The sequence below is a fragment of the Trachemys scripta genome, chromosome 9 (genome assembly GCF_013100865.1).
Source record: "Trachemys scripta elegans isolate TJP31775 chromosome 9, CAS_Tse_1.0, whole genome shotgun sequence".
NCBI classification, from domain to species: domain Eukaryota; kingdom Metazoa; phylum Chordata; order Testudines; family Emydidae; genus Trachemys; species Trachemys scripta.
Genome location: NC_048306.1, coordinates 12,484,263 through 12,511,462, shown reverse-complemented (window position 1 = coordinate 12,511,462; position 27,200 = coordinate 12,484,263). Strand labels below are relative to the sequence as shown.

The following is a 27,200-nucleotide window of genomic DNA, read 5'->3' as shown; positions in this document are numbered from 1 at the left end:
GTCCTGCCAGACCTGACTGGAAGGGAAGCCCTGGCTTTCTAACCATTGTACGGGAGAGAGGGGCTGCTCCCCTCCTGCAAAAAGGGAAACTCTACAGCCATTCCGGTGTTTATTTAACACGCAAGGGCTTTAATGCTGAGTGAAGAGCAGGCTTGCAAGATTACATGGCTCCCAATGGGGAAGGAAGCCACCTCAGCTGAGCCTGACTCCAGGTCGAGAACCAGGCGATCTCTCCCTTGGCCGCTAGGCGGCGCTGCAGCCTCGCACTTTCCTAACCCTGAAAGGTAAGTAAGTGAAATGACATTTTTGGCTGGGGGAATAGGGGAGAGCTGTTTAAAGCCGGGATTTCTGGGCTGGACACCCCTCTCTCCTCACCTGAACTCCCAGATCAAAGGGGGCAGCCTAGCCAAGGCGGGGTGACTTGGTTTCTTCATCTTCCCGTTGGAAGGAGGCGGGCTGGGGAGATGACACAGCCAGTGTGGGAGTGAGTGGGACTGGAGGAGCTCGCAGGGAGGGTACAGGAATGTGACGAGACCAGAGCCACTCAGGAGAGCTCTTCCCTGGCTCATTGGTTTCTCGAAGCAAGTCCGGGCACTCGAGCAGGGCAGTTAAGAGGCTTTCCAATGTAACCCCCCAGCCCCGCCTGTTGCTGCTCCAGTTTAACCAACAGCCTGAGAAGCGAAGCAGCCGCCCCCCTCTTGAATCTCTCTCTCCAAAGGGAAGCTGCCCTGCTGGTTCTGCGGCTGTCGGGGCGAGAAGGCGCCTGTGGGATGCGCTCCTAACTCCGCTGCCCTAGCCACGCTCACAGCCTTGTAACGAGCAGCCGCGGAGGCAGCCCAGGTGATCGGAGTGAAATCAAGGACGCTGCAACTCCAGGCATTTGCTCCGCCCGGGGGAGTTTTTCCAGCAGCTCCTGCCCTTGCCCTGGCTGGTGGGGGAAGCTGCTCTCCAGCACCAAGCCGAGGACTGTCTCGAGCGAGCTGGGGAGGGTGGGCAGGGTTTCCTGAGGGGTGGGCGCCTGAAGTGATTTTGGATGGTTAGTAGGGGAGCAAACCCCCCTCGAGCATGGACCTGTGCTTGTGAGCTCCCTGGCTAACTCCCCGGTGCGCTGTGCGGGAGGAGGTAAGCTGCATGCACTCGTGCTGGGCTCTACACCAGGGCATGGGGGTTTGTTTTGGTAGGAGCCCCCTGTTGAATGGTTCCCCTTCAAACTTTATGAGCAGGTGGGCGGAGTCGTTTTGTTTCTAAGGGGGTAATACAAATTCTCCCCCCCCCTCCCGCCGCTGCAAAATTGCTTTAGAAGCTTTTTAATTTTAAAAATACCTCTCCCTCCACAGAATAATGGCTTTGGTTTGCCCCCCTCACTTAAGGGAGGGACTATTTCCCCCCCCCCCCCACTGCTTAAGGGGCTATTAATGCTGATCTAAACCTTTCCAAAAAGAGAGAGGAAAAGTTCTCTTTTCTCCCCCTCCCAATATGTGGACCGCCAAGTCAAACCCAAAGCAGGGCAAACAACCCCCTTGTGGGCAGGGGTGATCTGCTCTCCTGTGATCCACGCTGATCTTTTCTCTCCCCCTCACTCTTTTTATTCCCCACCACCACCCCAAAAGGGGGGAGAGTTGAATAGTGAAGTTAGTGACTGGGTCACTGATGCTGCCAATAAATCTGCTGCTCTGAGGATTGAAGAACAGTGATTTCTGCCATTGATTAGGGGCATGACTGGAGATGGGCTCTCAGCAAAGTTTGTTCTAAAGTCTGGCTGTGAGGCTGAGAGTGGGGGGGAAAAGTGTCTGGAAAAAGGCACCTCTGTTAGGCTGGCCTGCCCCCGTGTTCCTTATTCTCCCCCCACCCCCATTTTTCCTTTGTAAGAATAGCACCAAGAAAATATTTCATTTGAGATGTTATGAATGTGTGTATACGTGCCTGTGTATATACTGGAGTAATTTTTAACCATCTCCTCTAGATCCAACGCCCGCTGTAATCAATTAATTTTTGTATTGACTTCAATGGGCTTTGGCTTGGGGCCCTGATCCATTACTGTATCCCTAATGACTTAGGTAGCGGCAGGCACCACAAGCCTGGAAGCTGCCGCCCAAGGTAAATAGCACATGGCAATATGTTCATGAAATGCTGATGCAAACCCCAGAGAGGAAAATGTTCACCAGCTGGGAAGTTATTGAACTCTTGAGGAAACAGGCGGTTCAGGCGGGTGGGGAATCTCCCCTATAAATAGATCCCTGCCCCACGTAGCACATGGCCATCCCTCTAGAGCGCCGTTCTTTCAATAAAAAAAAAAACCCAGAGTCTCTGCTCAACGCCTGTGTTTTCTATTCTGGGTTAACGACAGTCCTCCCACTTCCTTCTAAATCCTCCAAGAAGGGTTGTGGGGCTTGAGCTGTGCTTTAAAAGCAGCTGGTAACTACATAGATCAGTTCCTTCTTTTGTCTCGTGGAGTCAAGATGGACCGGTGGGTGGGTGGCTTAAAATATCCCCCCCCCTTAGTATAACAGCAAAGAGTCTAATCCTGCTAGGTATGGGAGCTGCAGGTACATGGTACCTTTCAGGCTCAGGCCCCTTAGCGACGGAAACACTTAAAAACATTCATATCTCCAAGGGAAGCCTAAATCACTAGTGAGAGGCTAGTGATTTAGCACCATGACTGTGCTTAACAGGCAAAGAAGACTCAGCCAGGGTTTTCAAAAGTGAGCAGTAATTTTTTGGGGGGGGGCGGGGAGGGGGAGAGGAGATGCCTGAAAGGGGCCTGGCTTTCAGAATTATGACCCCCACCCTTCTGGAAATCAGGCCCCTTCAAGTGTCTTCAGTGTGTATGTGGAAATTTGGGGCACCCAAAATCACTAATCAGGTGGGCTAACACCTGTCAGTGCTTCTGTGTCTTCATTGGACCTAATCCAAAGCCTTTTGAAGTCATTGAAAAGACTCCCATTGAATTCAATAGGCTTTGCATTGGGCCCTGCGTGCATGTGGCTGGTGGGGCCTGTCACTATTGATGCTTCCAAGCGGGACCCCATTTGGTGATGTAAAGTAGGATACCTGGCCAATAGAAAGCCTGGAAATCAGTGTGTTTCAAAGGGTAAATCCTAGAACATAACATCTCTGTGTATTGCGCGGGCTAACCTAACAAGTGTTCACTGGGCCAAAACTGATACCTCATGTTACAACGTCTAGGAAAACCTTGACTTCCAATGCTTTCTAAGGGGAACTCATTCTTTCAGTCCTGCTTTGCAGCATCAAATTGTCCCGTTTGCTCTTAGCTTCTTAAAAAATTAAGGTGCACGGAATTCCTTTGTATGAGTGATTGGAATGCACTGTGTGTGTGTTAGCTGTGGCTTTCCTTCTCGACTCTGAGCCTGCATTCCCTGGAAATCGACCGCTCGGTCTGAACTCACTGGAATGCAAGACAATGCTCTAAGGATGAGGGAGAGAGGAAAGGACAATAAAGACACCCTGGAAACCCATGAAAAGGCTCTCATTGAAGTCAATTGGCTTTGGCTCAGGCCCTGTACGTGTGTTCACAGGAGCACTGTCACTATAAGCACTTTGAAAGGACTTTAATTTATAAGCAATGATAAAATGTGGGTGTAATAGGCTAGCAGTATCTTCTTGAAACACCTTAACCTTGAAAGCAGGTGGCTTGTTTCCCTATCTGGACATAAAGAAAGTAGGGAGGGGCATCTCTCTTGAGAGGATCTAGTGGATGGGCTGAGCAGACCTGAGGTAGGAACTATAGGAACAGCTAAGCCTGGGAGAAGGCACCTGCTGACTGGTGTGACTAATTTGGCTAATGCCAGACCTGAGGCAGGGGGTGAAGTTGGGAAGATGCTGGCTTGAAATGAGTCAAGTTCTCCTCCAAAGTTAGCTGGGGAGAAGCTCGGGGGTGCTGAGGTTTCAGGTATTATGTAGATTTTGGGCTATCTAATCTGACTGAGCTAAACCTGCATAAAACAAGTGTCTGGCTGAGGAGAGGTTGAGGACAGTGAGAAGTTACTTGTAAGTGAACAAAAATAGTCTCTCTCCTGCATTTTTCTACCTCTTCAGAAGTGGAAGGTCCCGGGTGGGATGCTAGTGGATAGAAAATCAGCAGAGTCCTGGGTAGGAGTAACTCCTTGGGAGTTTTATTTATCTCCTATCCCCTCCCCTTCCAGACTGGCTTCTCTCTGCACAGGAGGAGCCGTAGTCTTTATACTGATTTCTCTGCTCCTCTGAGTCCCTCCGTGTCACCAGGCTGCAACTTGCATCTCGCTCTCATTAAGGAGAAAGTGAGACTGTCATGTACAAATGAACAAGCAGAGACCAGCCCTACACTCCAAGTCAGATCCTTTCTAGCTGTTATTGGTGGCCTAAGCCAGCAGCTAAAGAAAGCCTTTAAATAAGGATATTGAGTGGAAGGTTGTGTGTGTGTGTGTGTGTGTATTGAAAGCCCTTTAGCCTTCCTGGTCTATTTTCAGAAAGGAAAAGCAATCAGAGCTGGTAGCATGTTGAGACCTATAACGGTTCTTGTATGGTAATGTGATTCCGAGGTGTCTGGGCTTGCTCCTGCAACTGCAGCACCTTGACCTCCTCAGGGCCTGGGAGCTAGTCTTGGTGACTAGGTAGCCACTGAGGGGCAAAACCTCCTGCAGGACCTCTGCTATACAACCCCCATCTCAGTATGCAGGTGGTAGAATCTCCCTCGGTGCACCAGAGGCTGGCGCCACCAGGATTGGAGACCTCCTGGATTACAGTTGGGGGATGGGGGAACCCTGTGGCACTCCGCTTGTGCATGGGGCTCATCCCATCACAGGCTCCAGGAGGTGAGGGCGGTCCTACTGCCCACCTCTTGCATTTTTCTTGAATGGATCCTGCAGAAGGGTGCTCCCCGCCTGCTCCTCAGCCCAGCCCTTGGGACCGTACCATTCAGCCTCTCTCCTGTGAGCTTCCCTGGTCCCCTGCCCCATGCACCATCTGAGTTGGCTGTGAGGCAGGGTTTGGTGGCTCCTCCCCTTCAGCTGGGGGGAGAGGCCTTTTAGATGTGGGTGGGCAGAAGCCCAGAACTTTAATAGGTGCAGTGCCTTGAAGGTGTGGGCTGTAAGTGAGCACAGATGAGGGTGAGCAGCCTCATTCTCCTTTGCCTTGAATCACATGGAGTTATTTGCATTTGTGCAAAATGCTGCCCTTGTGATGGGCCCAGGGATGCATGATGCCGAACAGTAATGCAGGGTTGGGCCCAAAGGTCTCTCGGGGTACAGTACATCAAAGGAATCCAGGATTTCACCTGCAGTCTCTCGTCCCGCTGTCATTTGAAAATGGCTGTTATATTTCTCGTTTCCCAAGCCTCATCTCTGCTCCCACCCAAACCCCACATTTTAAAATGGGATTGATTAGGTCCCACTCCTTCTGACTCTGCCCTAATGCTGGGTAGATGGGCTGTAATCTGAGATGAGCATTGGTAGGTGCACAGAGACTGATCTCTGGAAATTCATAGAATCCTAGAATATCAGGATTGGAAGGGACCTCAGGAGGTCATCTAGTCCAACCCCCTGCTTAAAGCAGACCCAATCCCCAACTAAATCATCCCAGCCAGGGATTTCTATTGCACAGGGATTTCTATTTCTACTGCTGATTCTTTAGTGTGAATATTTGGTGGAACCATTTGGATTTTCACAGATTATTTGGTAACTTCGGAGGACCTTGACTTCACCAAACTGTTAGCAATTGGCATTTAGTGGGGGGAAGAACTCTGGCCGGTACGTGTAATCTTCCTGAGGAACTCCTCCAACTAATAGTGCCTTCTCATTAGCTCTGGAGTGAAAGTGCTCCTTCATTTTGTAAGTATTCCATCAATGCAAAAATATTGGCTCCTCTGTAGTTGGCTTTTCAGCACCAACGCTTTGCTCTTGGGGGTTGGCTGTGGTGTCTGTGCATGCACACACTAGAAATCTCCAGGTATATCCCAGGGAAAGCTTCTGGTAGCAGGTTTCCAATCTTATTGGGTGCAGCGGAACAAGAGGGGCTTGACTCTGTACTGCTGCACCGTAGCTATGAACGAGGGTCTTGGCAAGCGATGAACAAGGTTCTATCTCATCTGGACTTAGAAATCCTGGTTTGAATGTGCCAGTACTTGAGAGGACAGGTGGGGGAAGCGGCACAAGGAACAGCCCTCGTGTATAAGGGGCAGTCGTAATCCTCATGTAGAATGCAGGCATTGTGCACCCGTAAAGGAGCAGGATGGAGTGGGTGAGGGTGGGGCTATGGCTCCCAGCCAGCTGTGTTGGCACAGGAGCCAGAGAGGGTAAGGATGGGGGGGGCTGCTGCAGCTGGGGAAAGAATTCTAGCCGAGTCACCTACACTGCTTTAGCATGGCCAGTGGTTTAATGCCAGGACTTGACTCCTTAGGAATGTCCACGCTGCAAGCAAAGGTGTGATTGGAGGTGTTAGAGGGCTTTCCTGTCACCCTCCCACTTCCCTGGGTCTCGTCACGCAGACAGCAAGCAGCAAAAGACCAGAAGTCCGAAGTGCAGACATTTATTGGGGTTAATTTCCAGCAGGCATGATTCCAATTTTCCTACTTCCTGTTTGACCCCAGTTTATATAGTAATATTCTCAGCTATACCTTAACCAATCATTTGAGTGACATTTAACTAACCAATCCTAACATACTGTAACATAATTCTCTAACCAATTATATCCCACTACCCTAATTACCTTACACCTAGCAAAATTAATTATACAGCAGACGGAACAATTGATGTACCAGACAGAGACCATACAGATTAACAATGGAAGAGTGGGGACCAGACAGACAAAACAATAAAGAAATGAAGGTTTCACAACCACAACTATTGATAAATGAGTTCTTGCCAGACAGAAAGCTATCAAACTAAGTTTTCTTTAAACGTCTTAAGATCTGTTTCTTCATCTGGAGGTGTTAGATGGGATTGCCTTCTTAACAGCCTAATATGACCTTATTTCAGTGTGACTGGTTTGGGATGTGAGGATGTGACCGTACGCTTCTCAGCTTACGGCTGCCCCTGCTGCTTCTGTTTTTGCTTAGCCAAAGCACAGACTGTCATAATGAGAGAAGGTCCATACACAGGCGGACTGTGATTTTGATTCTTTGTTTTTATACCCCTGTAACTAGCTAAGTGATGAGAATACACCTAAATTCTTAATTATAGGCCTTTACAGACAGGCCTGGATAGCTATATGCTAACAATAGGTACACCAGCCTTTGCTTTAATCTAGCAAGCATGGGTGGTAATAGTAGCGTAGATTTGGCAGCACAGACTACAGCATACGCTGGCAATCGGAGTACAAGCATGCTGGGACCCTGGGGGTATATACTATGGTTGCTAGCCTGGGCTGAAGCTTGAACTGCCATGTCTATGCTGCTGTTGTTACTTGTGTTGGCTAGATGAAAGTTAGCCCAGGTCTGCCTACCTGTGCTACCATCACTCCTTCACTTACAGTGTAGACACACCCTTAGCCCTGGTCTACAGGGTTTATAGGGGTGGGGGGACTGATCTAAGTTACTCAACTTCAGCTACGTGAATAACGTAGCTGAAGTCAACGTACTTAGATCGACTTAACGTGGTGTCTTCACCGTGGGGAGTCGACTGCTGCCGCTCCCCCGTCGACTCCACCTGCACCTCTCGCCGAGCTGGAGTACAGGAGTCGACGGGAGAGCGCTCGGGGATCGATTTATCGCGTCTAGACTAGACGCGATAAATCGATCCCTGCTGGATCGATCGCTGCGGGTAATGTAGACATACCCTTAGTCTGATTCTAGCAAGCTAGTGGGTTAATCCTCTTCTTTCCTGACGCTCGTGCGAGTGCTTGTGACCGCTCCAGTAAAAATTCCAGCCTAAAATGCCCAATTCCCTAAAGAAAGCAGGATCAGATCCAGGGATCTGTAGGAACATCCTTTTGCCTGTGCCCTTGAGAAGAGCTTAGGTACATCTTGCCCAAATGGAGCCTATTGTTGCTAAATCCCCTTTTCTCCTCCATGTCTATTTGCCTGTGCACTTCACGTGTGGACATAGAAAAGGTGGTTCATGAACAATACATTCTGTTCAGGGAAGACTTAGCTAGACCCATCCTGAGTACAAAACTCCATGTGAACAGCACATAATTACTTCTGAGTTGGGCATTACTGAGTGTAGTACAAATAAAGCATCTATAATGTATGGGATTTACTCACACTCTAGTACATTTGAGCGCTGAATAATTTCACTTCAAACTGAAGCTGAAATTTGAAAATATCAAGGAATGCTAAATCATGAACCGCTATAAAACAGTCTTTAAGAGCAACCAGAACCGGTATTGTTTCTAAGCTCTCCTCAGACAACGCGACTTTACATTAAGCTGTTTATCTGGAAGTCTTTTTTAGAGCTGTGAGGGAAAGTCAGCATCTGAATTGTCTGTACCGTGATACAAGGAAGCAGTTGGATGGCACTTGCTTTTCAGGCTGGTTGATTTAAAAAATAGACTGTCCCTTTCTTTAAAAACTGACTGAGAAATCCTGGCCCCATTGAAATTGATGGAAATCTTTTCATTGACCCCAGTAGTGTCAGGGCTTCACCTCCAGTGTTTTCCTAAGCATTAATTGCCACAGGTGAAATGCCCACTTAAGTCTCTAGAGGCCTTGTTTGCATCAAGACCAAGGGCCGGGTTATTTTTTTCTGTGGCAGTGTTAATGAGAGGGAGATGGGGGATGGGGGGAGCTCTGTAGGGGTCTCCTGATGGTATTTCCTGCTATTCCTCCCTTCAAGGGAGAGGGCAGTTTTGGGGCTGTGAAGGAGACTGGAGGGCCAGGAGGCTGGTCGGAATCTTTTTGACAATTTTTTTAATTGAAATATGTTGTCTCATTAAAAATGAAATGTTTCATGGAGACATATCGATTTCAACAGAGTTTTCATCTGGAAGGATTCTGGAGACACCCTGTCCCTCTCTTGACTGGGAGGTAAGAGATTCTTCTTGGATGTAGAAGATTCTGCTCCAGATCAGGGACTTGACCCTGGATTTGTCCCTTTAATGTGAAAATTCTGCTCCCTTTGTTTCTGAAATTCTAGCAGAGAGAACGTTGGGCATGGGTAGGATTTTCAAAGGTGCTTACCTCTGCTCCTGTTGCAGTCGATGGCTTCAATGGGTCACTGGCTTCAAGGGGACCAAATTAGGCCAAAGCTGTGGGCTTTCAGAAAGGCCAGGCCATGATAATACTAAAGTCTAAGAACGCTTATCTGGATACCTCTTCTTCCTCCTCCCCCGCCCCCCACGAAGTCACACAGCCAGTCATCTTGAGCAGAACTCCTCTGCTCCTGTAGAGGGCGATGGCCTAGTATGAGTGTAGCATATGGCCCATAGGTGGCTCTTGGGGCTTAGGAAGTCTACTTTCCTAGGATGATTCTCCAAGAGCTTGTCTACACTAAACAGTCTTGCTGTTTCACCTATCCCCTCCACCTCTCTCTCTCTCCCTCCCCCCCCACCCACGGTGTGACTGCAGTTATACTGGTATATTCTATTCTGGTTTGGGAACTGAAATGAGATATACCAGTATAAGGTGACTTTATACAGTGTAACTACCTCCACGCTAGGGCTTATACCATATAACTAGACTGGTAAGAAGTCACATCCCCTAACTGACATAGTTATATTAGTAACTCTTCTAATGTAGACTAGCTCTATGGGTATATCTACACTATGAAATTAGGTTGAATTTATAGAAGCCGGTTTTATAGAAATCGGTTTTATACAGTCCATTGTGTGTGTCCCCCATAAAATGCTCTAAGTGCATTAAGTCGGTGGACCGCGTCCATAGTACTGAGGCTAGCGTCGACTTCTGGAGCGTTGCACTGTGGGTAGCTATCCCACAGTTCCTGCAGTCTCCATTGCCCATTGAAATTCTGGGTTGAGATCCCAATGCCTGAATGATGCAAAAACAGTGTCGCTGGGGGTTCTGGGTACATGTCGTCAGGCCCCTCCCCCTTCATCAGAGCAACGGCAGACAATTGATTCGCGCCTTTTTACCTGGGTTACCTGTGCAGACAACATACCACGGCAAGCACAGAGCCCGCTCAGCTCAGCTCACCGTCACCATATGTTATCTGGGTGCTGGCAGACGTGGTACTGCATTGCTACACAGCAGCAGCTAATTACCTTTTGGCAGTAGACGGTGCAGTATGACTGGTAGCCATCATCGGCTGTCTGGGTGCCGGCAGACGTGGTACTGCATTGCTATACAGCAGCAGCTCCTTGCCTTTTGGCAGTAGATGGTGTATTATGACTGATATCCGTCATCGTTGTATTCCTCAGTGAGTTCGATCAGAGGCACCTGGGCAGACATGTTTTGTCTCCTGGAGACTCAGTCCTGCTGGCAGTCCTATTGAACTGTCTTGACGATGATGGCTAGCAGTCGTAGTACAGCATCTTCTGCCAAGCACCCAGAAGATGCCAATGGCTATCAGTCATGCTGCACCGTCTGCTGCCAGCTTAAGATGTAAAAAATAGATGGACCATATTTGTTCTGTATTCATTTGCTTCCCCCTCCCTCCGTGAAATCAATGGCCTGCTAAACCCAGGGTTTTGAGTTCAATCTTTGGGGGGGCCATTCTGGATGACAGTTGTTTGTGTTTCTCCCTGATGCATAGCCACCTTTGTTGATTTTAATTCCCTGTACTTGTAAGCCATGTCATCACCCCTCCCTCCCTCCGTCAGACAATAGTTTCGCACCTTTTTTCAGCCCAGACACCATAGCACTGGGATCATGGAGCCCGCGCAGATCACCATGGCAATTATGAGCACTATGAACACCACGTGCATTGTCCTGGAGTATATGCAGAGCCAGGACATGCCAAGGCGAAACCCGGACCAGCCGAGGAGGCGATTGCAGCACGGCGACGAGAGTGATGAGAAAATTGACATGGACATAGACCTCTCACAAAGTACAGGCCCAGCAATGTGCAAATCATGGTGTTACTGGGGCAGGTTCATGCGGTGAAATGCCGATTCTGGGCCCGGGAAACAAGCACAGACTGGTGGGACCGCATCGTGTTGCAGGTGTGGGACGATTCCCAGTGGCTGCGAAACTTTCGCATGCGTAAGGGCACTTTCATGGAACTTTGTGACTTGCTTTCCCCTGCCCCGAAGCGCCAGAATACCAGGATGGGAGCAGCCCTCACAGTTGAGAAGCGAGTGGCGATAGCCCTGTGGAAGCTTGCAATGCCAGACAGCTACTGGTCAGTTGGGAATCAATTTGGAGTGGGCAAATCTACTGTGTGGGCTGCTGTGATCCAAGTAGCCAACGCAATCAAAGGCCTGCTGATATCAAGGGTAGTGACTCTGGGAAACATGCAGGTCATAGTGGATGTCTTTGCTGCAATGGGATTCCCAAACTGTGGTGGGGCGATAGACAGAACCCATATCTCTATCTTGTCACCGGAGCACCAAGCCACCGAGTACATAAACCGCAAGGGGTACTTTTCAATGCTGCTGCAAGCCCTGGTGGATCACAAGGGACGTTTCACTAACATCAACGTGGGATGGCTGGGAAAGGTACATGATGCTCGCGTCTTCAGGAACTCTGGTCTGTTTCAAAAGCTGGAGGAAGGGAATTTCTTCCCGACCAGAAAATAACCGTTGGGGATGTTGAAATTCCTATCGTTATCCTTGGGGACCCAGCCTACCCCTTAATGCCATGGCTCATGAAGCCGTACACAGGCAGCCTGGACAGGAGTCAGGACCTGTTCAACTATAGGCTGAGCAAGTGCCGAATGGTGGTGGAATGTGCATTTGGACATTTAAAAGCACGCTGGCGCAGTTTACTCACTTGGATAGACCTCAGCGAAGTCAATATTCCAATTGTTGTTGCTGCTTGCTGTGTGCTTCACACTATCTGTGAGAGTGGGGGAGACATTTATGGGGGGGTGGGAGGTTGAGGTAAATTGCCTGGCCGCTGATTACGTGCAGCCAGACACCAGTTAGAAGAGTACAGCAGGGCACGGTGCGCATCAGAGAAGCTTTGAAAACGAGTTTTGTCACTGGCCAGGCTACAGTGTGAAACTGTTTGTTTCTCCTTGATGAGCCCTCCGCCCCCATCCCCTCCAGTTCACTCTACTTCCCTGTAAACTAACCACCCTCCCTTCCCCCCTTCGAGCACCGCTTGCAGAGGCAATAAAGTCATTGTTACTTCACATTCATGCATTCTTTATTAATTCATCACACAACTAGGGGGATAACTGCCAAGGTAGCCCAGGAGGGGTGGGGGAGGGGGGAAGGAAAAGGACACACTGCAGTTTAAAACTTTAACACTTATTGGAGGCCAGCCTTCTGATGCTCGGGCAATCTTCTGGGGTGGAGTGACTGGGTGGCCGGAGGCCCCCCACCGCGTTCTTGGGCGTCTGAGTGAGGAGGCAATGGGACTTGGGGAGGAGGGCTGTTGGTTACAAAGGAGCTGCAGGGGTGCTCTCTGCTCCTGCTGCCTTTCCTGCAGCTCAACCATACACTGGAGCATATCAGTTTGATGCTCCAGCAGCCGGAGCATCGACTCTTGCCTTCTGTCAGCAAGCTGACGCCACCTATCCTCTTCAGCCCGCCACCTCTCCTCTCGTTCATATTGTGCTTTTTTTGCACTCTGACATTGACTGCCTCCACGCATTCTGTTGTGCTCTGTCAGCGTGGGAGGACATCTGGAGCTCTGAGAATGTATCATCCCGAGTCCGCCATTTTCTCCTTCTAATCTTCACTAGTCTCGGTGAAGGAGAAACATTTGCAGCTGGTGGAGGAGAAGGGAGAGGTGGTTAAAAAAAAGACACATTTTAGAGAACAATGGGTACACTCTTTCACATTAAATTTTGCTGTTCACATTACACAGCACGTGTGCTTTCGTTACAAGGTCACATTTTTCTTCTTGTATTGAGGGCCTGCCGGTTTGGTGTGAGAGATCACTCACGCAGTGCCAGGCAACAGATTTCGGCTTGCAGGCAGCCATGGTAAGCCACAGTCTTTTGGCTTTAACCTTCTTAACATGTGGGAATGGTTTCAAACAGTAGCGCCCTCATTTCCCATACGAAGCACCCATTGGGTTGGCCATTTAAAATGAGTTTGCAATGTAAAAGGAAGGGCTGCGGTTTCTGGGTTAACATGCAGCACAAACCCAACTACCCCCCCCCCCCACCCAATTGTCTGGGATGATCAGTTCACCCCTACCACGTGGCTAACAGCGGGGAACATTTCTGTTCAGCTGAGCAGGAACGAGCACCTCTGAACGTCCCCTTAATAAAATCACCCCATTTCAACCAGGTGACCATGAATGATATCACTCTCCTGAGGATAACAGAGAGATAAGGAATGGATGTTGTCTGCATGCCAGCAAACACCGGGACCATACGCTGCCATGCTTTGTTATGCAATGATTCCAGACTATGTGCTACTGGCCTGGCGTGGTAAAGTGTCTTACCATGACGGACGGGATAAGGCAGCCCTCCCCAGAAACCTTTTGCAAAGGCTTTGGGAGTACATGAAGGAGAGCTTTCTGGAGATGTCCCCTGGAGGATTTCCGCTCCATCCCCGTACACGTTAACAGACTTTTCCAGTAGCTGTACTGGCCATGATTGCCAGGGCAAATTAATCATTAAACACGCTTGCTTTTAAACCATGTATAATATTTACAAAGGTACACTCACCAGAGGTCCCTTGTGCGCCCTCAGGGTCTGGGAGGATGCCTTGGGTGAGTTCGGGGGTTACTGGTTCCAGGTCCAGGATGATAAACATATCCTGGCTGTTGGGGAAACCGGTTTCTCTGCTTCCTTGCTGTGAGCTATCTTCATTGTCTTCATCATCATCTTCCTCTTACTCCGAACCCGCTTCCCTGTTGCATGATTCTCCATTGATGGAGTCAAAGCACATGGTTGGGGTAGTGGTGGCTGCACCCCCTAGCACGGCATGCAGCTTCGTGTAGAAGTGGCATGTTTGCGGCTCTGCCCCGGATCATCCGTTTGCCTCTCTGGCTTTGTGGTAGGCTTGCTTTAGCTCCTTAATTTTCACGTGGCACTTCTGTGCGTCCCTGTTATGGCCTCTGTCTTTCATGGCCTTTGAGACTTTTTCTAATATTTTGCCATTTCGTTTACTGCTACGGAGTTCAGCTAGCACTGATTCATCTCCCCATATGGCGAGCAGATCCCGTACCTCCCGTTCTGTCCATGCTGGAGCTCTTTTGCGATCCTGGGACTCCATCATGGTTACCTGTGCTGATGAGCTCTGCGTGGTCACCTGTGCTCGCCACGCTGGGCAAACAGGAAATGAAATTCAAAAGTTCGCAGAGCTTTTCCTGTCTACCTGGTCAGTGCATCTGAGTTGAGAGTGCTGTCCAGAGCGGTCACAATGAAGCACTATGGGATAGCTCCCAGAGGCCAATAACATTGAATTCCGTCCACACTACCCCAAATCCGACCCGCAAAGGCCGATTTTAGCGCTAATCCCCTCGTCGGAGGTGGAGTAAAGAAACCGGTTTAAAGGGCCCTTTAAGTCGAAAAAAAGGGCTTCGTCGTGTGGACCTGTCCAGGCTTAATTCGATTTAACGCTGCTAAATTCAACCTAAACTCGTAGTGTAGACCAGGCCTAAGTCTACCCTCAGCATGCTCTGGCTAGTTTCTAAATACCTTTGACCTGCCAAGCAGGGAGGTGATGGAATCTCCTTCCTTAGAGGTTTTTAAGGTCAGGCTTGACAAAGCCCTGGCTGGGATGATTTAGTTGGGAATTGGTCCTGCTTTGAGCAGTGGGTTGGACTAGATGACTTCCTGAGGTCCCTTCCAACCCTGATATTTTATGATTCTATGACACCCCATCAGTGGTCTTAAAATCTCTGGGTCTGAAAATCCTCCTTTTACATTGCTTACAGTATTTCATGTTGCCTGAGGTACTGTATTGATTAAGCCACGTTTTGCAGCAGTAAATGTATGTAGAATATTAATAGCTTCCACTCTGAACACAAGGCTGTAAATTAATAGGTGCATTTTGTTGACCTCGTAAACCAGGAGTGCTTGACGTACAACCATAATGTTCCTCCCACAATCCTATATTTCAGTTTGAATGTCTATAAAATGGTTGGATTCAAATTTAAAAGCAGCGACACAGGACGAGCACGTCTCTAACTTGTGACAGCTGGGGAAAAGGGTTATAGTTAGGACATGCAAAGGCCACAGATTGCTGGAAAATCAAATGAATACATGACAGAACAGTAGCTCTCTGTGGAGCTCAGTGGAGTCTAATCGATGTCACAGCCATTGGAAGTGAGTAATGTGTCCCCCACTACCCCCCCAATTAGCTGCTTTTCTGCAGCTTCAAGTGCTACAGGGTCTGGAAACAAGTGGAGAAGAGCAGAACTGGGGAGCAAGAAGTTGAATTCGGAGACCTAAATGCCATATGGCAAACTTTGATCACATTTCACTTTCTTACTGAAGTGAATGGAGCCCTATCTGTACGATGAGCTCTCAGCACTGTGTCTAGTTGCAATACAAGGTGGGTTGGTTTCTTTTATTAGTTTTGCTGACACGTTCAGAAGAACTGCTCAGGGCTATTGCCTGAGACTTTCCTAAAATATTCTAGCAAGAGCCTATAATGGGCAGACATGTTAACATTAGTATTTTCATGCCAGGATCACCGGAGTCCTTAAGTATTTGGAATGTTAATCTTTTTTTTTTTTAATGATTTTCCATCATTGCTGTAAATGCAGGCTGTAATAGACAGCCATCAGGTCACAACACTGTCCCATCAACACCCTCAGGGCTTTCCCTGTGGAGTATAATCCAACAGTTTTGCTCATCCTGTAGGTTTGTATTGATGCTTTAGTATGACTAAAGCCACGTCTGCTCTTTGCAGTTGGGAGGCAGTTCTTATTACCTGGGTTCTTAAAATCATCAAGGCACAATCCAGCAAGCCTTGGCTCACATGAATAGCCCTTGTTCCTATGAGGAGTCCTCCTAAAGCCAAAGGAGTAATTTTGGTTGCGTTAGGGCCTGCAGGACTGGACAGCATTCCCTCAAACCTCTCTCAACTAGGAAGGCACTTGTTTCATAACAAACCCCGGGGGGCAGTTGGGTAAAGGAATCTCTCTGCCTAACTACTTCCTGCTCCCTTATTTTGCTTCTTCCCTTCCCCATCCCTCTTCTTTCATAAAATGTCATGCACGATGTCCCTTTGGTCTGAAGATCAGCATCGTTCTGCAAAGGAGGCATTAGCCATGTGACCAGTGTGTCCACCCGCTTTTCTCCAAATCAAGGGCATAATCCAAAGCCCATCCGAGTCAATGGAAAGACCAATGGCATGAATGGACTCTGAATCCGGCACTAGGAGGATGGCCTTCAGGATACAAATAAAATAAAAAAATAAATAAATTAATGGAGATATCCCATCTCCTAGAACTGGAAGGGACCTTGAAAGGTGATTGAGTCCAGCCCCCTGCCTTCACTAGCAAGACCAAGTACTGATTTTGCCCCAGATCCCTAAGTGGCCCCTTCAAGGATTGAACTCTCAACCCTGGGTTTAATAAGCCAATGCTCAAATCGCTGAGCTATCCCTCCCCCCAAGGTACAAGAGCCACCTTAGCTTTGATCATTTCTGAAGAGCTACTTAAGCAATTATGCTGCCTTCGATGCATGTCTTCCTACCTCGTTGTTTTTTTTTTTTTTTTTTTAAAGGGGTTTTTGCAACACTGGTACTTGGCAAGCTGCTGTCAAACATGGCAACTGTTTTTTTTCCCCCCTGAGTTAAAATCCAAATTAGCTTTTGTTCAGGTCTCTGAAAATTCACAGGCCTCAACCCAAGTTGATAGAGTAAAATGTGACTTACTGTTCCTCTTTGCTTCAGAAAGGCTCCCCCTCTCCAAATGTGAGGAAGAAACACTAAAAGATATCAAGAGAGCGCTTGGGGTGGCAGCAACACACATTAGCTTAGCAAACTACAGTGCTATTCATTTGCAAGGATTCATACTAGCCACGGAGAAGTGACATGTTCCTTAGCTGATTGCTAATCCCCTGAGTCCTCCTGTGTGAATAATTATTAATCTTACCACAGATTTCAAATGCAAATTGAGTGGCAGAGGCAGGAAGTACTAGACTCATGCACTGCAAATCTTTCGGTACTTCATCCTTGGCTAAAGGGGCACAAGGTGGAAGTGGAGTCACTCATGGCTTGTAGCGTTCCTCAAGGTAGAGAAGAGACGGGACTTAGCTATAACGAATATAGAGGTGACTTCTAATGAGGCTGCTGAATACAGATGGACACTAATTCTCATTGGTGTGCTACTCCAATAGGGCTTGATTCTGCCAGATGCTGAGTCTGATCCGCAAAGTACTTAAGCATGTGCTTAATATTAAGCACGTGAGCAATTGCATGCTTGGGGCTGGCGTGCTCAGCACGTGGCAGGATTGAGCTCATACTGACTATCACAGCCTCTGCTACCATCCTAGTGTCACCTAACAGAGAGGCCCCAGGAATAGACTTAGGTGCCCCGATCCTACAGTCCTGGCACATTCAAAACACCCACAGAAATCTCATCTATTCTACATAGGTTTTTCTACTGCCCTAAGGAACATCAATTTAATGTAAAAAAATCAAAAAACAAAAATAAATGTGAATCGTGACTTGTACATGGGGTTTCATGCTTCCTGGTGCGTTCATACAAGTAAGTAGCCGTGTTCATGAAAGAGGCATGAGCTGGATTTCACACCGATGTCACATGTGGTAGGTTAAGGGATGGGAGATCCTAAAGAGCTGTCAAGGGCTGTTTTTAGTGTTCCGGAGAAATGGTTTAAATTTGACCTTTGCTGTTAAATTTTATGCCTGAGGTAAATTAGAAATGTTAACAGCACTTGTTCCTTTATAGGAACACAGTCATGACTACATTGTCTCATTCAATCCATTTTTTTAAAGACATTTACAGTGTAACTAAGGTAAAGAACCTCTTCAGGCTGCCACAAACTGCAGCTCTAGTCATGGACAAGCAGCAGCCTTTTAATGGCAGCATGATTAATTGCGAGACAAATATTGAGTGTGTGGTCAGGGCCAGCATTGCTCGAGTTAAAAATCCAAGTGAATGTGGTGAGGCTGATTGTGTGGGGAGTGTAATTCTTCCCCTGTGGTGGAAGAACTGGGCCTGAAGTGTCCGTGAATTATATTCGTGAATCCTGAGGGCAGGGGAATTGGAAAGAATCCATCTGGGCTGAGAGATGGAGTCTTGAGCTGAGGTTTTCTAACCTAATTTTGGGCGCCCAGGGGCTCTAATTTTTCAGAAAATGCTGAGCAAACAAGTCTCAAAATGGGCATTCAACATAAACACATCTTGGCCTTGAGCTAGTGGGGTCTCCTAACTTATAACTAGTGAAGGACATTCACACAGCAGGCAGTGGAGAGTGTTAGGAAGGTAGGGATGGGGGTGTGTGTCTGTGTGTGTGTGTGTGTGTGTGTGTGTGTGTGTGTGTGTGTGTGGTGAGAGTAGAGGCAGGGGTGGAGGAGATTGAGAGGTGGATATTAAAAAGGTTTTTCTCCCTCCCTCTCCCCCCCCGTAAGGTTGCAGCCTGCAGTTCCTATTAATCTCTTACTAGTATGAAACTCCCCCCGAGGTCAATGCCAGTTGGCACTGAATGACTCTTTCACCCATCCTCGCTTAAAATGAACTTTGGATCTCAGATGACCTTATCTGTCCGGATTTCTGAGGCTGGAAGTGGGTGGAGAGCAATAGACTATTCTGTGAATAAGCAGACATGTGGTAAGGGGTGGAGGAAGAGGGCATGTCACAGAAACAGGCAAATGGATAGGGAAGTGCTAGGAGAGGCAAGTCTAAGGATTCTGCATGAGCTGTTAGGCACATGGTATTTCACAGAAGTTACTTGAGCCTCTGTTTCCAGCTGAGCAGAGAGAGCTTTAGAAACCAGCATGAAACTTGGGATGAACCTCTTCCTGACTGGAAGACTGAAGAGGTAGCCTATGGAAAGTCTGATACTAAAACCCACATAGGCAGAGCTTCCAGGTAGGCAGCATTACCACTTCTGTAGTACTGTGATGTGGTGTTCCCGTCACACATGGTATGAAAGGGTTGTTATGGGATTAAAAGATCAATTAACCTGCCTGCTTCCACCTGGAGGTGGGGCTGGACTGATTAGAAATGAAGGCCACCTGGGGGAGAGCAGGGCTAGCTGCCTTTCCATAAGAACTGGGTGAGCCAAGTCAGGGGAAGCAAGACCTGGGAGAGTGTCTAGTAAGTAGCTGAAAGGAGGAAACAGAGCAGACAGGCTACTCTGGGGTGAGCTGGCAACCTGACTGGAGACAGGGTCCTTGAGGAGCTGTAACCTGTCTGAGTCCTGAGTGAGGGGAGGAGCGTGCCAGTCTCTGGACAGTGGGGACGTTGAAGGACAGGAGCCTGAGACAAGCATGGGAACAAACTCTAGTAAATGAGGTGCACTTGCGAGGAAGAGGCAGCCCGCTTTGCCTAGCCAGGCTGCAGGTTTGGGTTTTTGTGTGTGTATATTTTCATTGGACTTCAACAAAGGATGTGAAGCTCCAGAAGGGGTGAGATGCTGTAAAGTGGTGTGCCTGGAGGGCTAGCTCCCTCCTATGGCTGGAGTGAGCCCAAAGAAGATGGGAGAAACTGACGTAAGAGGTGCTGCAATAGGAGGGGCATACTGGGGTGTGTTTGCCACAGGTACTGATTGTAGTATTCTAGTAATAGAGGGTGTTTTTTGATGTTTTTTTTTTTTTTAAAGGAATAAGAGCTACTAGCTAGAGTCTTCAAAGGTAGTTAAGTGACTGGTGGGAAGGCTTGGCGAGGAATAGAGATGGCCCTGTATGAAGTCTGAAAATTTGGAATTTGTGGAAGCTTGGGTCTAGGTCTTTGTCTGAACTCTGTGGCTCGCACCCACCTGTAACGAGGATATCTCTTCATCAATTGTCATGCCCGAGAGCTGAAATTCTAGGCGCAAAATTCTGCGCTCTGTGATGCAGGAGCAGCCGCAACCAGGTTGGTTGGGTTGCCCTGGTATAACCGAGAGCAGAACTAGACTCAAGTTGTTTGCTTTCAAGTAAAGGTCAACTCAAAATCCACAAGGAAGGGGAAAGAATAAACTCGCATTAGAGGAACACGTTTGCTTGATACATGTGCTGAAGAGTTCTCTGCCAAAAAAGGGACTAATCTGCCCCAGAATCCAGCCCAATACCAATGCGGGAGCCCTGTTGCAATACACTTACTTTGAAATAACACTTGCATGGACCAATAGCTCAGTGCTGAGATCTTCTCAAACACTCAGTGATTTCATGGAGGACATGCTCAGCCAGCACTATGCAAGATCACTGAATTAAGGGGTTGTAAAGCTTTTGCTCCCCATCTCCAAATCCCTACTCCTGGCCTTTAAAAAGAGTCCTTTAAAGATTTGCACCCTGCTCTTGAAATGGAGCCAGATCTGGATGTGGAGCCAGTGCGACACCCAGAGCATCGATGTGATGTGTTCTTGCCCGCTTGTGTTACTGAGTAATCATTGCCACTATTACGCCATTTAGTTTGTAGTGATTCTTTATCCTGTAACTCTGCATTATCGTTGTAGTCACTGCATGCTTGCAAGTAGCACACTCCTGGAGCCACAAGCCATCTTGGTTCTAATTTTAGCCTTAAACGTTCATAGCTGGAAAAAGAATCTGAGTTTGTCGGATGATAACTTAGTCGAGAGACTGAGCCCAGTGCAGCAACGGTGACAGGAATCTTCAAATACAGATGTACGAAATCTGAATCCAAACTGTGCTATGGAATTAGTCATGTGATATTTAGAGGACTTGAGAGGCTGGTGAAGATGTTGAAGATGCACACTGAATTAGGCAAAAATGAAATCTTATTCAGTGTTCATGGAGCAACAGAACAAAGAACCCTGCATGACTCCTACCAAGGACAGCTGGAGATCTGGGATTTGAAATTAGCACACATACTGTGTCAGTGTGTGGTGGCTTTTTTTGTGTGCTCTCTTCTCTTTCTCCCTCTTCTTCCATTCCCTCATCCTTGCTGGCAAGGCTCAGGTGTGTATATAAAGAGAGGCCTGTGGTCTGCAGTCCATTATAGAAGACAGTGTGACACAGGAAATCAGCAATAAGTGAGAGGCAGCTCAAAGTTTGAGGTAGCAAAAGGAGAGGAGCAGCCTGATAGAAAACTCCTCATTAAAATTAAAAGCCTTAGAAAGTAGGAAAATAACATCAAAAGAAATGGAACATAAAACGCTATCTAGAGTACTAGCAAAAAGACAAAAGAATTAGTGTTGCCAGTTCACGCTTTGTGTGAAGAAACAGTAATTTATTTCCCTGAGACTTCTGAGCAACAAAACCTGACAATTGGAGACTGCCAAAGAGGTGGGGTTTTGTTTTAATGAGCACCTTCTACATCTCAACTACTGTGGGGAAACCGGAGTCCATAGAGCCCTCTGGAGTATCGGCAAATCACACTTTGCAGCTGAAAAGCAAACTACAAAGAGAGGAGTTACGAATATTGTTTTAAAAATTACATTTTTATACAAACCTAATTTTATGGAAAAACAAGGACTTGGAGCCCAATATAGACAGACAACAGTGTAGGCATCTGCACAGAATATTAATTGTCTATCCCCATTTAAAATACTTTTCCCGATCATTTCTCTGGGGATCTTTTTCAGTCCTGGAAATTGTTGGCGCTGGGGAGAAGGAATTCTCAAAGAAAAGAAGAGAATATTTCACTAGCCTGTGTTTTCAAGGGGGGAGGGGAGTTAGGAAGAGAGGACAGAGCATTTCACTGCAGAGGAGGGGGTGTAGGCTGACTTTGAGCAGAATATTAGATTTGAGATTTTTGTCAGGGAAATGGGTGGTATTTATGCTGCATTGCAGCTTGGTTCTCCTGGACTTGCCCATTGCTTACAACTCTGAATTGGACAGTTGCCTGAAATCTGTGGTCTGTTCCAGCGCATGGTATTGGGGAGGGGGGAGAGGCGAAATTATTCTATACTGACTTAATTGAGAAGAGGGAGGCAGGTTTGCCCGTCCCCTCTAATCACACTGAATAATGTGAACATTTCTGATAGCAACAATCCCCCCCCCCCCCTTGCCAGGCGGTGGAGTCTCAGCCAAAAGGGCCAGGTTCAAACTATCTAAGGGTTCCTTCCGATAACTTTGTCTCTAGTCCCCACCCAGAAATCTGGGGAAAAACTAAATATTCTCTTGGGAATCCGTCGTAGCTGATACCTCCCCACTCACAAGCTCTGAGTCAGTGCATGAAACAGACAATTATCTGGAGAGGAGGGGGAAGGAGGGGACACAGAATAAACTTGGGAAAGCCAATAATCAACTGTATATTAAGACTCCCAACCCCCAGGTGTCTTGGCTTAAACTCATCCTCCACTCACGGGAAGAGCATCCAATCCAGTAGTGTGCTCCTTCTCCACTGTACCCCCACTTTGTTGTCTGGACTGGCAGCATTCAGGCAGGTCCCTCTCCAGCCTGTAAGGGAAAAGCTGCCTGGCCTGCTCTGGGGGATCCACCACTTAACCCTGTGGTAGTGATGGGAGGACCTCACTGGAGTTCTTCAGCTGTGCTGCTGTCCTCTGTGGCTTCAGCAAAAGCTGCCTCAGACTTCACGGCTGCCCCTGCACCATCAGCTACCTCTTGACAAAAGCTTCCTTTTCATAATGCCTTCAGAGAGGGACAGTGACGTATTGGACCTTGGACAGAGTCACCAGGTCCCCGGCTGTCTACCTTTGTCCAGGCTCTGCTGCCCAGCTATGCCAGATGGCGGTTTTGACTCCTCACCCCAGGTATGCTTGGTGCAGTTCTCATGTGCTTTTGTTACCTGACTGGGATAATGGAATTTAATTACCCCCCAAACTTAAAACTTAGCTGCATTTTGATTAACGTGCCCCCAAACTGTATCAGAACCAAAATGCAAATACAGCCTGGCCCATTCAATCATTTCCCCCTTATGGAGCCTCTATCCACCTGCTCTTCCCCCTCTTCACCAACAGGTGTCATTAGTGAGCTCCCTTCGCTCTAGGCCACTTGGCTTACCCAAAACATGAATGATATTTGGAGTAATTAAAATTAACAAGCTGGATCCCTTTGTCCCTTCCCCTGTGTACAATACTGCACTCCGGGTGCTACAAACAGAACTTATGTTTTGTTGCTACTGCAGTGTTGAAATGACAAGGGACCTAATCCTGAAGTTTTTGGTGATTGCAATAACAGGTCAGGCAATGTATGCCCAGAGCATTACCCTCTCTTCCGGTACAATGCCAAAACTTCATTGCAGCATTGGCCATGTTCGCACAGATAGAGTTGCAGTATGTGTGGGGATGGGTGGGAGCAGCACTGAGGTGCATTACATTGTGATAATCTGTTGTGTGTTGCATTTGTGGAGGGCAGAAGCCCATTCCTTGTTGTGATGTGGGGTGTGCTCATTAGGTTATGGCTAAGAGGTGCCCTGCAACTTGGTATTTCCTTACCTTGTATTTCTGTGCTCATGGAATAAATAAGGTGAAAGCCACAAGAAGCATTGAATCCCAAGGCTGAATTTCCTCTTTTCTTTCTGTAAATGTCAAGGGAAATCCTGCCATATATCCTTATCCTTTCCCTTTCTGCATGGATCAGTGGCTCCCCTTGATTAAAGGGAAGTCAAACAAGATACAACTGGAATCTTGATTCTTTTTTCCACCAGGGTTGACCTGGATAGAAATAAACTTTATCTTTTTATTATGGGGAGATTACATTGAACTTTAATTGGCTTGTCATAGCTAATATTTCTGCAAATTAACACAATCCAGTCAAGGCTTATCTCTTTCTTTACTCCTCTCCCCCATGAATCCCACAAGGAAGACATTTTTAAAACTGGTCCCTATGTTGCACTAAAGGGGATCTTGGCAGATATAATAATCTAAATCTCCCCACAAACAGTTTAGTCACACTTGGAGGACTTAACACTCTGGAAACATGGGAACCCCACCAGTGCAAATGAGATGCAAATGCAACCAGTGGGTTTTCCTTCCACATTGTCATAACCCACAGACCTTTGAACCTGGGTCCACAGGGATTCCAGGAGCAGCCAGGCTGCAACCGTCCACCTGGCAGCCTGCTGACAATAGCTGACCTAGGACCAGCCCCAGTTTGAGGCTCCGCCCCGACATCCCATTGGGAGTTCCAGAGCAGCTGATTGGCCCTTTGGCCCTACTTAAGCCAGCAACAGGAAGCTGTCTGAACAACTGGGATCTGCTCGGTTCTGGACTATGTGCCTTCTGACTTTAGCTCCACCGGCCTCACTTGGCTCCTGATCCTTGGTTTGTCTCTTGCCTCTGACTTGTGGTTCTGATCTCCAGTTTTTCTCCTGCTTCTGACCTCCCAGTCTCCCAACCCAGCTGACTCCTGACTGAGGACTACAGCTCTGACCATTAGGTCTGTCTAGCCATGATCTGACCCTGACACATGTCCTCTATCTGGGGACACGGGGTGTCCAGGCACATATCTCTCTCTTATGCAATTCACACGTGCATCTTAGAGAGCACTGGGGAGTTAAATGTCCACTATTTCTCTTTAATGTTTCAAATGTCTTGATTTCTTTCTGCTCTAGATCCTCAGCTGATGTAAATTGTCATAGCTCCATTGAAGTCAATGACAACTTACGCCAACTGAGGATATGCCCTGTTCTGTGAATGGTCAGGCCCCACATCCTGCATTCAATGAGGTATATGTGCGGCCACTGGAATAATGTCTGATGCTTACCCTTTGCCTGGGGTTTGCCTTCATAGTTAACTACTAAAAGGTACATCCCAACCTAAATCATTTCCTGTTCTTGATGTTTTCCTGTGGGGGAAGGAGGGAGTCTCCCTTTCTGTCTCTGCCCTTAGTTCCTTCATTCCCCTTAGAAAGAGATATGAAGTCTTCTGTGCTTTGGAACGTGGCTCAAAAAATCCTAGCAGAGTAACCTTGTCTCCCCCTGCAAAGTCCTAAAACATGACATCTGCTGAGATTTATTCATGTTGTCCTCTCCACCTTCCATAGCCTACATAGGGGACAGCCCCGAAATGTGAAAAATCACATTTGCCTGACACTGACATGCCATCCAATTTTGCACAAGTCATTTTACCTTTTTAGTGTCCACTCTTGCCCTTTGTTTTCTCTCTTTACGGTTGGGATTTTGAAGGGGTCTAGGGAAGTTAAGTGCCAAACTCCCTCAGTTGCCTCGGAAAATACCAGCCGAGGATTGTAAACTGTTTGAGGGCAGAGATTCTCTTATGTATCTGTACAATATTTAGCTGAAAGGATCTCAGTTGGGGCCGTTAAGCATCACCGTAATACAAATAACTAGTCATAAAAAAGAATTCAAGAAGCTTATTATGTGGGATCCTCTTAAGCATGAACAATATTTTCTATAACCTCAGTTTCATTATTCAAGTTCTCAGTTGTAAATTTTAAATCATAAAAAATTGTTACCTGCAGGTTTGCATGGCCTGGAGGTAATTTTTTTACTTCTCTCATCAATGGTTCTTCCACAGTAAGGTGAGAATTCTGAGAGGTAGAAATCCATTGACTGGCTAAAGTACTTTGCCCTCCTACCCTGCTTCTCAGTCATATAGGTCTCCTGAAGCACCTTCATTACAACTGGTACTTCTAAAAGTGACTGCACAGGGATGTTCAGTGCTGTCTAGTATTGCTGATTCTGCCACAACAGCCTCAAAAGTGCTACTTTCCAATGGTGGCACTTAAAGAAATGACCTAAATCTACCCCGTAGGCTTTCAGTCTCTTTGAGCAGACAGACTGATTCGGAAACCACTACAGTGGTTGAAATCCTGGTCCCACTGAAGCCTATGGCAAAATCCTGTCCCTATTGAAATCAGTTGGCAAAAATCCCATTATCTCTAGCATGAATAATATATTAGTAAGTAGAATTTGCTTTGGTTTTTATAGTCTATTTGCTGCAGAGTAGTTAGTTTAAAAAAAAAAATCCAGTGTGAAACAAGGACCTGAGTTACCTACCTCTGCTGTAATAACTGAAGAGAGCAAAGTGGAGAAAGCAATTTGCAAAGCTACACTTGAAAGTCATTCTAGCATAACATCATCATTGCAATTAGCCATCAAAAGATTTGTTCCATTACATTTTTTTTAACTGTCTCGTCAAGATGGCTCTACTTGTATCAGGATTTGGTACTCCAAGGAGAGGTTAAGAAAAAATGAATACTAATTCTTTCATTAACCATCGTGAGACAGCCTTCACTTCTCATAATTCCTCACATAGCCTTTTGGTCCTCTAACACGGTAACCCTGGGGAATCAATAGGCATAAAGTGCTCAAGGAAAGGTAGAATTCGGGAGAAAGAAGCACTGCATATTTATAGCTATAGTACTGTAGCGAGGGGTGGGGAGAAGATAGTCTTAAAATGAAGTGGTACTTTTGAAATAATAGAATAGCAGCATAATAGCCATCATACAAGAGATTATCCGTGGTCCCTTATACTTTCTTCACATGACGGTTAGGCTGGTAGTAAAATTAGAAGGGGGAAAAGACATAATGTAATAAACTCAAATTAAAACATGATTTCCAGAAAATCACAGGCCGTATACATGCTTTTGATATCTTATTATTTAAAAGAACTTTCAGATATGTGTGAAATAATTCACTGGTCCTCTAGTTGTGGATGCTTCTGAAGAGACGGGGGCTATCCAGCTGAATATTTTATTTCTCTGTGTGAACTTAAATATTTATTTCCTTTGCCTTTAGCTTGATGGTTTCACATATTACTGTGGTTGAAAAAATAAGCACCGCTGTGAAATGTCATTCTGCTGTAAGTTCAGGGCCGGCTCCAGGCACCAGCCCACCAAGCTTGTGCTTGGGGCGGCACCTGGAGGGGTGCAGCGCTCCAGCTCTGGCCGCCGGGGAGAGGGGAGCCCCGGCCGGGGCTGGCCGCCGGGGAGAGGGGAGCCCCGGCTGGGGCTTGCCGCCCTCCCCCCGGAGCCCTGGCCGGGCACTCCACCCTCCTCCCAGAGCTCCTGCCGCCCTCCCCTGCCGCGCTGGGGGCCGGGGGCGGCCAGAGGCTTTTTTGCCTGGGGCGGCAAAAAACCCAGAGCCAGCCCTGGCTGTAAGGTGTTGAGTATTTATTCTTTTAATGCCTATACATTCCTAATACGGATGATCTAACTAATGTGTGTTTTTGCTGAGAATAAAG

The 27,200-nt window shown here is 47.3% G+C and overlaps 1 protein-coding gene across 2 annotated transcripts in view; it reads left to right on the top strand.

Moving 5' to 3' along the window:
* Positions 1-322: 322 nt before the first annotated feature.
* IL1RAPL2 (interleukin 1 receptor accessory protein like 2) overlaps positions 323-27,200 on the top strand; it is a 563,242-nt gene continuing 536,364 nt past the window's right edge. Inside the window, exons 1-2 of one of the 2 annotated variants that reach the window (XM_034782544.1) lie at positions 323-1,122; positions 8,907-8,959. The gene's annotated coding sequence lies outside the window, so the exon portion shown is untranslated. The remainder of the gene's footprint in view (positions 1,123-8,906; positions 8,960-27,200) is intronic. The other variant, XM_034782543.1, reaches the window with a different exon arrangement.